The 13,513-nt window shown below is 44.7% G+C and overlaps 1 long non-coding RNA gene, 1 other non-coding gene and 1 pseudogene across 2 annotated transcripts in view; 1 reads left to right on the plus strand and 2 right to left on the minus strand.

Moving 5' to 3' along the window:
• LOC143930339 (uncharacterized) overlaps positions 1-13,513 on the minus strand; it is an 892,155-nt gene that overhangs the window by 260,557 nt on the left and 618,085 nt on the right. The window lies entirely within an intron of this gene.
• TRNAL-CAA (transfer RNA leucine (anticodon CAA)) lies at positions 4,195-4,304 on the plus strand. The gene is made up of 2 exons: positions 4,195-4,232; positions 4,259-4,304. It is a non-coding gene; the product is annotated as a tRNA-Leu (tRNA).
• LOC143929884 (INO80 complex subunit C-like) lies at positions 7,842-8,544 on the minus strand (annotated as a pseudogene).

Genomic DNA, 13,513 nt, shown 5'->3' on the forward strand with positions numbered 1-13,513 from the left:
CCGCGACGGAGACGTCGCGGGCCCCGCCGCCTGGTACAAGACCCCCGAAGTCGGGAGAAGAGGCCGGCGGCAGGGAGGAAGAAAGCCGGACTCCTCCGCTAGCAAAAGAGCTATAAGAAGATAGCGGAGGAGTCCGGCGAGAAGACCCCCGAAGACGGAAGACCCCTGGAGCTGTGCAATAAAATATTTTATCTCGTGTGTTGTGGTTTTTTTGGGTACTTTTATTTTACAGGTGAATGGGTAGGGGTACATTGTACCCCATACTCATTCACATAGGGTGGGGGGCCGGTATCCGGGGGCCCCCTTATTAAAGGGGGCTCCCGGATTCCGATAAGCCCCCGCCCGCAGACCCCGACAACCAACGGCCAGGGTTGTCGGGAAGAGGCCCTTGTCCTCATCAACATGGGGACAAGGTGCTTTGGGGTGGGGGGGGCCGCGCGGCCCCCCCTTCCCCAAGGCACCCCCCATGTTGAGGGCACGCGGCCTGGTACGGCTCAGGAGGGGGGGGGGGGGGGGCGCTCGCTCGCCCCCCTTTCCTGGCCGGCCGGGTAGCGTGCTCGGACAAGGGTCTGTTGTGGACGTTGGGGTTCCCCTTTAAGTCCATACCAGGCGGCGGGGCCAGCGACGTCTCCTTCGCGGGCCCCGCCTACCTGGATACCCGCTCGAAATGAGCAGACTTTTCTCCGGGCGGGAAAAGTCTGCTTATTTCGAAAGTACAGAGGACTGGCACACACACGGGCGGACTGTCCGTTCAAACCAAGTTTGAACAGACAATCTTACGGAAATTCCGTAAGACTTTGTTCGTCAGACTGTCCGCTGAAAAAGTCCGCTGAAGCCCACATATGAGCGGACTGTCCGCTCAAATGTGTATCGGCGGACTAAGTTGGGCAGACAGTCCGCCCGTGTGTACGCGGCCTGAGAATGCATACTGGCCATCTCGTTGCGAACCCTCCTTATTAGGAACCTTTGCCTGCCGCTAGTTCTGTTCTTACCAGGCAGGGTACCTGTCCCTAATCTACTGTAGCAAGGTCACAGGCCTCCGTCAGTCTAATGAGAACCTCCAGGGTCAGAGATAGCTGACACCCTTCTGTATATTATGGGTTACATGGCATAGTGGGTGTAATGCAAGGTAGATTGATTGGGCGCCAGACACTTCTTGAATGCAAAAGAGAGTTTATTTTTCTTAAAAAACTTTGGGGGAGAGAGGGTTAGGGTCAGGACACCCTTGTTGCAAGATTAATTGGCAGACTCCAAGACTTCAACCGGAGGACTGCCATTCAGGGAAAGGCATCCAGCAAAATGCCACATCTGCATGTGTAGGAGTGCTGTCTCCTATGGCAATAGTCTTTAACAGCTCCTAACATAAAGTGTAACAGTTCCTTCGCTTCCACTAGAATCACTTCTTGTAGTTCTTCAGCCCACTGAGCTACGAGTCTTGCACTAGAATAGATGATTCACTGTCACTTAATCCCTTGAGTGCCTCCAATCTTCACGGTAGTATCTTCCTCAAGCGTCACCCCTGCCGCCTCTCTGTTGGGTCCCTAGCTTGGCACTCAAGATACCTCTCAAGCTTCACCACACTGGCATGCTCCGTCCCTGGCTTGACACACAAGGCTGCTCTGCAAGCATCACCTTCCGCTGGCTGGGTCCCTGGCTTGATACCCACTGAAGTTTCCTGATTCTTCACCATCCCCGGTTGGTGAGAATACTGCTCCGGTACTTGCTTCAGTTACTCACCGTGGTCCCTGGTAATAAGGTGGTTGGTCCATTAGTGGCAACAGCTTTCCCTCTACCTCCGACCACAACAGGTTCCACAGCCGGCAGAACTGTCACTTCTGGTTGGACAGCAAGCTGCAATCCCAACCCTGCACTGCTCTCTTGCTTCTGGGTAGGCTCTCAGACAATCTAGCAGCCAGATGTGCCTGGGATAGGCCCAATCTCAAGCCTAGCAGCCTGGGCAATACAACACACATCCACCCAGACAGCCGTCCAGGTGGCACAGAACACTGATCACCTGGCTCCACCTAAATATATAGGTTCTCCCAGCAGGCCAAGGGATTTAAGAAAACCCCTGCCCATTGGCTGGGATATCCCATATACTCATAATCTGACCTTGCATTGCCCTTCTCATATTTAATGCTGCCAGTAGGGATGAGCCGAACACCCCCGGTTCGGTTCGCACCAGAACTTTCGAACGGACCCCAAATTCGTACGAACGTTTGAACCCCATTGAAGTCTATGGGACTCGAACGTTCAAAATTAAAAGTGCTAATTTTAACGGCTAATATGCAAGATACTGTCCTAAAAAGGGTTTGGGGACCTGGCTCCTGCCCCAGGGGACATGGGTCAATGCAAAAAAAAGTTTTAAAAATGGCCGTTTTGGCGGGAGCACTGATTTTAATGACGATTAAAGTGAAAAAAAAGTGAAATATTCCTTTAAATATCGTGCCTGGGGGGTGTCTGTAGTATGCCTGTGAAGTGTCACGTGTTTCCCGTGTTTAGAACAGTCCCTGTACAAAATGACATTTAACGTAAATAACATCATTTAAAACTGCTTGCGGTTTTAATGTTATATCTGGTTCCTGCAATATGGTTGAAAATCATTGAGAAAAATGGCATGGGTAGCCCTCCCTGCCCATTACCAGCCTATTTGGATCTTGTACGCATATTAAGGGGAACCCCGTACCCATATTAAAAAAAGGAAATGCGTGTGGCCCCCAGGCCCTATATACTCAGAACAGCAGTATACAGGCGGTGCAAACAAGACAGGGACTGTGTAGGTTTGTTGTGTTAAGTTGAATCTGTTTGTAATTTTCAACTGGTGCATTTTTAAAGTGTAGCTCCAGTCAAAAAAACTATTTTTAAGCTTTTTGGAAAACATAGGGAAGGGTTATCACCCCTGTATAATTTGTTTTGTCGTCCATCTTTTTTCATCTCACTTGCTGTTGTCTCCTTCCGTTTGCAAGTAGGAGATGTTTGTAAATTGGATGTTTGAAAGTAGGGGCCTGCCCTATATGCTCTGCAGAAATGGCGGAACAAGGTGTTGGTTTTGCCACAACATTGTAAGCCCTCAAAATGACTCTTGGAGCGCCCTGCTGTGAACGATTATATCAAGAATTGTAATTACATGCCATTGTTGAACAGTGGTAGAAAAATTGACCTTTGGTGGTTGTGGTGCTGGTGCCACAACACTATAAGTCCTCACCGTTACTCTGGGTGGGCACAGGAAGGGGCCCTCCTGTGAAATATTATATCAAGAATTGTAATTACATGTCCCTGTTAAACAGAGGCAGAAAAATGTGGCCTTAGGCACTGCTGCTGGTGCCACCACACTGCAACCTCTCCCATATACTCTAGTTTTATTGCAGGAATTAGCCCTGCTGCAAAGCATTGCATCAAAAATTGTAATTAAACGCCCCTGTTAAACAGGGGCAGAAAAATTGTGCTGATGGCATCAACCAGAACCAGACATGGTAATGGCCTGAAGGGAGTTGGGTAGTGTATATTGTGCTAGAGGCACAGAACACCCACTAACTCCTGCAAATGCCTTTATTATAGAACACCAGAGATAAAGGGGTATATACAGATGTATACTGTGCTGTGCTGGAGGCACACATAACTTCCAATAACTCCTGCAGATGGCAAGTGGGCTCAAATAGAGAACAGCTATGTAGGTGGATATAGCGGTATGTACTGGGTACAGAGCACGCAGACAGCACGCACTAGCTCCTAACACTACTGACTGCAAGCTCTATTATAAAAGATAGATCACTAGCTATATAGGTGAGGTGAATATAGCTGTGTATACTGCAGTCAGGGCACGCAGACAACAACCACTACACAACAGCAAGATCGAAAATCGGCCGAAAACGATCGGTGTGTACTGTGTTGAAGGTACACAGAACACCCACTGCTTCAGACGCCAACACACTACACAAGGCCACCGCACTGGCGGCCTTATATAGTGTGGGGCGTGCACTACACAGCCTGAGCTATGATTGGCCACAGGCATCCTCGCTGCTGGCGCTGCGATTGGCCAAGCATGCGGGGTCACAGTGCATGCTTGGCCAATCATGAGCCAGCAATGCACTGCGCCATCGCAGTGCATTGTGGGCCGTGAGCGCCACACGAATTTGTCGCGAACGGACCAAAATGTTCGTACTTCGCCGAATGGACGAACAGCCGATGTATCTTGTCAGGATGGCCGAGTGGTCTAAGGCGCCAGACTCAAGAGCTGTCTCTTCACATTGTGTGGGTGTTCTGGTCTCCAAATGGAGGCGTGGGTTCAAATCCCACTTCTGACAATCAGATATAACATTAAAACCGCAAGCAGTATTAAATGGTGTTATTTCCGTTTAATGTAATTTTGTGCAGGGACTGTTCTAAACACGGGAAACACGTGGCACTTCACAGGCATACTACAGACACCCCCCAGGCACCATATTTAAAGGAATATAACTTTTTCTTTTCACTTTAATCGTCATTAAAATCAGTGCTCCCGCCAAAACGGCCATTTTTAAAAACATTTTAGGCATTGACCCATGTCCCCTGGGGCAGGAGCCAGGTCCCCAAACCCTTTTTAGGACAGTATCTTGCATATTAGCCGTTATAATTAGCACTTTTAATTTAGAACGTTCGAGTCCCATAGACTTCAATGGGGTTTTAAAGTTCGTTCGAATTTGGGGTCCGTTCGAAAGTTCTGGTGCGAACCGAACCGGGGGGTGTTCGGCTCATACCTAAATGGGATGAAATCGTACTGCATCCATTCCAGTGCAATTTGTTATGTGGTTCGGCCCTGAAGGGCTTCTCTCTGTTCATTAAAGCCCTACGCATGTTGGAGGCCTGGAGCTTCTTTTAGTCATAGGCGGTGGGAACAGGGGACCCAAGGAATTTTTTTTTTTTTTAGGGGGGGGGGGTACATGAGTACTACACGTGTGAAATAAGAACGTTTTTTTGGGGGTATGTCTTTCAGGGTTTTTTATCATGTTATTCTTGGTCATTAATATGCACACAAAACAACAAGTTTGCCATATGCGTTTTTTTTAAATATAGGATGCATATATATGTTCGCAAGACCTAAACGGAACGATCACACAAGATAATCTTATTACATTAAGTGTTCTCCTTTAGATGGGGCTGTATGATAGAACTTTAGTAACCTGATATAGAGCTCAGCAGTGAACATGGCCACTTACAAGGGAACTGTTATTAACACCTTTCCGCCGCTGCTTCCCAACTCTTTAAAAGGTTCTGAATAGGGATGGGCCGAATGACCCCCTGTTATTGGGCATGTAGGCACCAGCCGGTCTCTGTGCTGGGGGCAGGCACAGCGCGTGCTGTCAGCATAGAAGGATGTTTACATAGGGCCACATACTGTACTGTACATGGAGCCTCTTGGCATTAAAGCCCATTCGCGGAGAGGCTACTTATATGCGTAAGGCCGACAGGAACAGGTTACAGTATAGAGTTCAGTGTGAATGTTGTTGTATGGATTTTTAAGGCGCTGATAAATCTAAGGATTGAATTGCCATAGGTGTCCTAGAAGTCTCCTTCTACGTAAACTGTACCTGTTTATCTGCAGCCCTCTCTCCTATACAGCCGTTCAAATTACAAAATGTACACAACATTTCTCCAGAAGGCAGGGGGCAGGGATCTGATGTAGAATGCCAGACAACATAGAGCAGGGAGATGAGTGTAATCTGAAAACTGAGTGGAGGTAATACCGTAATGGATACACTACCCTCTAAACAGTCTCAGGCCTGGTTCATATTAATGTGGCTCTGTGTGTGGCGTTTGCGCGGGCATGGCAGCTAATGCATTTACTGCAGGGAAAAGGTCCTGGCATCTTAGTTATAACACAGCCGAATGCAAATCGCATGATACTTTTGCGCTATGCGTTTCCACAGATGGGAAACCACAGTACATTTACAGTGTAATTACATCATTATGTTTCCCTGTTGGAGAAACTGTTTGCCCATGGCTATCCATCGCTCCACTTCCCTAAGACCCCTTTCACACTGAAGGCGCTTTTCAGGCGTTTTAGTACTAAAAATAGCACCTGTATAGCGCCTGAAAAGTGTCTCTCAAGCCACCCCAGTGTGAAAGCCTGAGTGTTTTCATACTGTGGCGGTGCACTTGCAGGATGGGAAAAAAAGTCCTGCAAGCAGCATCTTTGGGGCGGTGGAGGAGCAGTATATACACCGTCCCGCCATTGAAATCAATAAGCACCTGCAAAGCGCTTTGTCAGCGAACCTTTTCGGGGAGTTTTAACCCTTTGCACGGCTGAAAAGCGCTGCTAAAATGACTGTAAAGTGCCGCTAAAGCTAGCAGCGCTTTACCGCTAATGTGGCTGCGCCACAATGTGAAAGGGCTCTTCCAGATGGGCAACAGTGTCTACCACCCTTGGAAAATCTTTTTTTTTTTTGTTTAACTTGTGGTTGCGGCATGCTCCCATTGACCTTAATGGGCACATTTAACAGCTGGAGGTGCCTGTCAAACTTTGAAGGCCGTGTTAAAAATTGCTGCGGCCGCGGCATGTGTACAGCCCCTATTGGCTGCAATTGTAACATTTAACTGGTCATAGAGGGTAAAACTGTGGCTAAACAGCTAAACATCCTGTTTTTACCATCCTCTGGCCACCCATGTAAAACAGTCCTAACAGACACACTTTAACAATTTTGCCGCGTACACACGATTGGAATTATGGTCGGAAAAAGGTCTGATGGTTTTCCCGACGGAATTCCGATGGAATTCCACTCAAGCTGTCTTGCATACACGCGGTCACACCAAATTCCGACCGCCAAGAACGCAGTGACATCCAACACATACGACAGGACTAGAAAAAGGAAGTTCAATACCTAGTAGCCAATAGCTTCCATCTCGTAGTTCAATCTGAGCATGCGTGAGTTTTTGCGCGTTGGAATTGCATACACACGATCGGAATTTCCAATAGAAAGTTTTTCCATTGGGAAAATTGAGAACATGCTCTCAAAGTTTTGCTGGAGGGAATTCGGCCAGCTAAATTCCGATGGAGCATACACATGGTCGCATTTTCCGATGAAAAGCTCTCATCGGTCTTTTGCTGGCCGAAATTCCGATCGTGTGTACACGGAATAAAAAGATTCTGTTTGGGGGAAAAACTGGAAGAGAAGACATTATAAGCCAGTCAGATCATGCAATCACTGACTAATGTCTATCTCTAGGATGCCCTGGTCTATATTTCCAAAGCAGCTGAATAAACAAGCACAACCAACACAAAAGGGTGTCCCCGGGGTAAATTGTACAGCGCACTTTTCATTGTAAGCGGTTCATGGTCATTGGATGTCTCACTTTGTCTGCTCTAATTATTGATTGACCTTTCAAACAGTGCAGCAAGGGCAATCCTCTCCTGTGTTTAGTCTATAAACCTCTGAGACTGAAGTGAAGTCTTGTACCGTATATATATTACCTTTAATTATCTTGATCATTTGAGTTTGAATAAAATAGGCAGCTTTAGAACTAATTATCCTGTGCTTATTAAATGCTATAGGAATAAAGTGATGTCAGCAACAGTGACGGAAAGTAGGTCACTATTCTATTCAACTATACAAAACATCTATTTTCTAGACAGATAATTCAAGGTCCTACAATCAGATACTGGTAATGTCTATGTATTTTAACCACTTCAGCCCCAGAAGAATTTACCCTCTTCCTGACCAGAGCCCTTTTTCCGATACGGCTCTGCATCGCTGCGACGTTGCATCCAAACAAAATTGATATTTTTTTCCCCACAAATAGAGCTTTCTTTTGGTGGTATTTGATCACCTCTGGGGTTTTTTTTTTTTTTTTTTTTTTTTTTTTTAAACAAAAAGGAAATAATTTTATTGTTTTACATTGTATACATATACATTTTACAGCATGAATTCTATAATACAGAATATTTTATAATAAAAAAAAAAAATATTGCATTTCTAGATGGTCACGATACTATACTGGTTGCTTTTCTTAGTGCCAAATATCCAGTGACAACATCAGTGGGAAGCATCCTGATGTAATTGAATTCTTCAATTGTGCTGAATCGAAGCTTACTTTGAGGGTCAGTATAATTGGCAGGAAGTCCTGATATATCAGAATACTTCTTTGCAGGTTTGCATGAAGGTGGTGCATCAATATTGAAGTAGCTTGGATCATTTAGTTGCCATGGCAATGCCCTTTCTAAAGCAAGAATCTGTTTCAGGTTCTTCCAGGTCCTGTTCTTCTTGCCAGCTGCCGCTCCTCCAATTCCTGAATGCTGTGATCAGTGGATTGCGGGTGCAATGCCAGGCTTCTACAGACTCTTCCTTCAGCTCCCTGCTCACACTATATTGGAGGAAACGACACATGGATTCTCGGGAATGAGGCACGGGTCTTCAGTTGGAGAGAAGGAAATGCGCTTGTTTAAACGGCAAAGGTTTGCCAGTTGTCGCCGTTTGTGGTGCCGCTCCTTCAGCAGCTACAGCTTTGCTGTCCCCCATTCCTGTATAACGGCATTCACCGGTTACAATAACACAAGCAATCGGGGTTTTATTTTTTGAGCTATAAATAAAAAAAGAGTGACAATTTTGAAAAAAACTAAACTTTTTACTTTTTGTTATAATAATTATCCCCAAAAAAATGAAAAAACATATTTTTTTCCTCAATTTAAGTCGATATGTAATCGCAATAAGCGTATATTGATTGGTTTGCGCAAAAGTTATAGTGTCTACAAAATACGGGATAGTTTTATGGCATTTTTATTATTAATTTCTTTTTATTAGTGATTGTGGCTAACTGCGATTTTTATCGGGACTGCGACATTATGGCAGACACATCGGACGCTTTTGACACCATTTTGGGACCATTGTCATTTATACAGCGATCAGTGCTATAAAAACGCACTGATTACTGTATTAATGACACTGGCAGGGAAGGGGTTAAACAGTAGGGGGTGATCAAGGGGTTAAGTGTGTCCTTGGGAGTGATTCTAACTATGGGGGGGGGGGGAATGGGCTACAACTGACATGACAATGATCAATGACTGGGAGCAGTAGATCTCTTTCTTGTCACTAGGCAGAATGGGGAAATGCCTTGTTTACATAGGCATCTCCCCTTTCTACCACTCCGTGACATGATCGCGGGACACAGGCGGACATCGAGTCCGCAGGTCCCTTCGGGCATGGTCACAGAGCATGTGCTAGGCGTGTGCCCAGGCCCACAATGCCACTTCTTAAAGAGGACATACCTGTACGCCCATTTGCGCAGCCGTGCCATCGTATATCGTCATGCACTGGTCAGGAAAGGGTTAATTTTTATAGACTACTTAATTAAACAGATAAGGACAAAAAAATATATTTTAATTCAAATTTCCTGCACGGTGTTAATGACAGCTTTTGAAGTTTAGATCAATGTATGTCAGTCATTTCAGTATTTAACAAGCCAACCAGTAAATTATACATTTTTTTCTACTTTTTTGGAAACATTATTCTAATTTTTGGGTCCCCCGCTGGTGGTCCTGGCTACTCCCCCCACCGAATGACATGGGGGCACTAGAGCAGGCTCACTCCTGAGCCACGGCGTTTTTGTCCATTCACACACACAGTGCAGTTCGGTCCTTGCCCCCGATCTCTCCTCATTGGCTCACTGACTGTGATTGACAGCCAATGGCTCCTGCTGCTGTGTGAGCCAGTAAAGAGAGAGAGACCCGGAAGAGACACTGTTCTCTTGCACATCGGTGGTTTGAGATGAGGCTCAGGTAGGTATTGGGTGGGAGAGGTGCACCCACAAGGGTTTCTAAAGGAAAAATTGTCATTTAAAACTGATCACAGCTGTAATGAATTGTCGGGTCTCGGCAATATAGATAAATCTCATTGAAAAAAAAGAGCATCCCCCCCCCCCCCCCACCAGTCCACCAGTCCATTACCAGGCCCTTTGGCTTGGATTTGGGCAGACTGCCTAAAGAGCCAGGAGAAAGGAACCAGGAAGTAGTTGCAGGTGGAGCTCATGACTTGTGTTCCTGTAGCAGAAAAGATCTCCATAGAACCCACAATGTTGCCTACACATGGAACACTGCCAACAGGAAGGACTAGCCAATCAGAGCCTGTTGCACTATGCATTTGTGTAAGTGCAGTTAAAGTGGAACTCCAGGCTCCTTCAGAAAAAAATGAAAAGTCAGCAGCTACAAATACTGCTGCTGACTTTTAATATTAGGACTCTAACCTGTCCAGCTATGTCTTCATCCGAGCCGATTTTTTAATCGGCTTTTGGGTGCTGCTGTCACACTCTTGGGTAAGAGAAATCGTCAGTGAAGCCTTGAGGCTTCACAGCCGGTTCCCTACTGCGCATTTGTGAAGCGCGCTCCGCTTTGTGAATGGCTCAGTGGTGGGGAAATCGGGGGAGTGAACTTCTAGATGAGTTTGCCGCGGCAAAGTCAGACTGAAGTGGGAGTGGGTATCTAGTAAAACCAGGTACCAGCGCTCCCCCCAAAAGGTGCCAAATGTGGCAGCGGGGGGGGAGGGGGGGATAAGAAATAAGTGGAACTTCCCCTTTTGGGTGGAGCTCCGCTTTAAATTAAAAAGTTCCCAAGACTCACCAGAACGAGTCTTCCTTCCAACAGTGGATCTAATACAAATGGACATCATGTCAGGAAAGGCTGAAATCAGCAGATGGGCAAAAGAAGTTCTGTGAAAACTGAAAGATGAGAAAACAAAAGTGAATGCTGGATAGCTGGGGTGTCTGGAGCTTATAGTTACCTGGTTCTACTGACTTGAAGGGACAATGCTGCCATGATGCAAATTTGTTTATCAACTGTGTATTTTGCTGCTTTCCTGGAGTTCATTATATGCTTCCACACACTTCTGTATTCAGAGTTAAATATGCAACAAATAATAACAACAGGTATAGTTCTAGTTCTAATTCACTTCAAAAAAAGGAAAAAAAAACACAGAACAATGGAAAGTGTAAGCATGTGAGCTCTGACCCACACAAATCCTGGCACAAGTAGAAATGTCGCATGGAACAGTGCTCTGTGTCAATTAGTTCCTATAAATCTTCATCTTTTTATATAGATTCTGTGCACCTTTTCATGTGAATATATAATTACAGTCAGCTGATATTACAGGAATACAATAGGCACGATGAGTAATTCTAAAGAACAAAAAATAAATAAATTAGTGGAGAGAATGGGTTTCAAGGAGATGCCTAAATATCAGGCTTTTTCACGAAAATGTCACTGTACAATACATAGTTACATACTTAGTCAGGTTGAAAAAAGACACAAGTCCATCTAGTTCAACCAAAAAAAAATACAATCCTATATACACAGTCCTTCACCCACAGTTGATCCAGAGGAAGGCGAAAAACCCCACCAAAGCATGATCCAATTTGCTACAGTAGGGGAAAATAATTCCTTCCTGATCCCCAAGAGACAATCTGATTTTCCCTGGATCAACTTTACCTATAACTGTTGGTACCCAGTTATATTATGTACACTTAGGAATAAATCCAGGCCATTTTTAAAGTAATTTACCACCTCTAGAGGGAGTCTATTCCACATATTCACAGCTCTTACTGTGAAGAAACCTTTCTGTATTTGGAGATTAAATCTTTTTTCATCTAGACATAAAGAGTGTCCCCTTGTCCTCTGTGATGACCTTAAAGTGAATACCTCAACACCAAGTTCACTATATGGACCCCTTATGTATTTGTACATGTTGATCATATCCCACCTTAATTTCCTCTTAAGAGAGAATAAATTCAGTTCCTCTAATCTTTCCTCATAGCTGAGTTCCTCCATGCCTCTTATCAGTTTGGTTGCCCTTCTCTGCACTTTCTCCAGTTCCCTGATATCCTTTTTGTGAACTGGTGCCCAAAAATTAAACCGTATATTTCAGTTTGGGTCTTATTAATGATTTTTCCAGGGGCAAAATGATATCTCTATCTCAGGAGTCCATACCTCTTTTAATACAAGAAAGGATTTTGCTCACTTTGGAAACCACAGCTTGGCATTGCAGGTTATGATTGAGCTTATGATCTTCCAAAACCCCCAGATCCTTCACCATTGATTCCCCCAGTTGTACTCCCCCTAGCATGTATGATGCATGCATATTATTAACCCCCAAGTGCATAACTTTACATTTATCAACATTAAACCTCATTTGCCACTTAGTTGCCCAATTAGATAGAGCATTGAGGTCAGCTTGTAAATTGGAGACATCCTGTAAACTTTTCAACCGTGAAAACAGAAATGTTACTTTTAGTCCCAGACCCTATATCAATTATTAAGATATTAAAAGTAAGAGTCCCAGCACTGAACCTTGGGGTACACCACTGATAACCTTAGACCATTCAGAGTAAGAATCATTACCCACTATTCTCTGAATTCTGTCTTTTAGCCATATATGGAATTACTAATGTTTGTGAAAAACTAAAGTAAACTGCGCTTGTTTAAACGTATTAAACTTGTGTATAGCAGCATTACTGACGTGAGATATGATCACATAAATAATGAATGTATAGCAAAAGTGTTGCTCTAAACCAAAATATAAATATACATATAATTATAAATGTAAAACAATGAGTTAATTGTCCACTGCATGGCTCCATGTTTTTCTTCTGCTGACTCAACATTTAAGTAATCAGAGTGACTAAAATGCTGTTTCATGCAATCTGATGAGACTTTGCTTCTTTACAGAGGGTGTTGTTATAATATGATTAATGTTGGCATGCAACGCAGAAAAACCTATTAAAAGCACAAAACATTTTGTAACAAGGGTGTCATATTTATTCTTGTCAGATATATTCAGTAAAAAGAGGTTTTAAAAAGAACTTCTGTCAGACCAGCTGCTGTACACATGGGTTGAACCTGCCAATGCTGCCTTATATTTGGCCTGTGTGTACTAGGTTTAAAGGGATATTAAAGTCTTGGCTGTTTTTGTTTAAAAATAACAAGCATGTTATACTTACCTCCTCTGTGCAGTTGGTTTTGCACAGAGCAGCCTGGATCCTCCTCTTCTCGGGTCCCTTGCTGGCTCTCTGGGCCCCTCCCTCTTTTTCAGTGCCCCCACAGCAAACAGCTTACAATGGGGCACCTGAGTCGAGTCACAGCTCTCTGTGTCCATTCAGACATGGAACAGCGGCTTGGCCCAGCCCCCTCCATCTCCTCATTGGCTCACTGACTTCGACAGCAGTGGGAGCCAATTGCACCACTCCACTCACAGCTTGATGTCCCGTACACACGATCTGAATTATGGTCGAAAAAATCTCTGATGGTTTTCCCGACGGAATTCCGCTCAAGATGTGTTGCCTACACATGGTCACACCAAATTCCGACTGCCAAGAACGTGGTTACGTACACCACGTATGACGGGACTATGAAAGGGAAGTTCAATAGCCAGTGTGCCACCCTTTGGGCTCCTTCTGCTAATCTCATGTTTATCTCGTGTTAGTAGAAGTTTGGTGAGAGACGATTCGCGCTTTTCAGCTTTCATGCTTTTCAGATTATTGCTGCCCTTCAGTTTGT

The sequence above is a fragment of the Lithobates pipiens genome, unplaced genomic scaffold, assembly GCF_037356315.1.
Source record: "Lithobates pipiens isolate NorthernLeopardFrog02 unplaced genomic scaffold, aLitPip1_a1.2 Scaffold_25, whole genome shotgun sequence".
NCBI classification, from domain to species: Eukaryota; Metazoa; Chordata; class Amphibia; order Anura; family Ranidae; genus Lithobates; species Lithobates pipiens.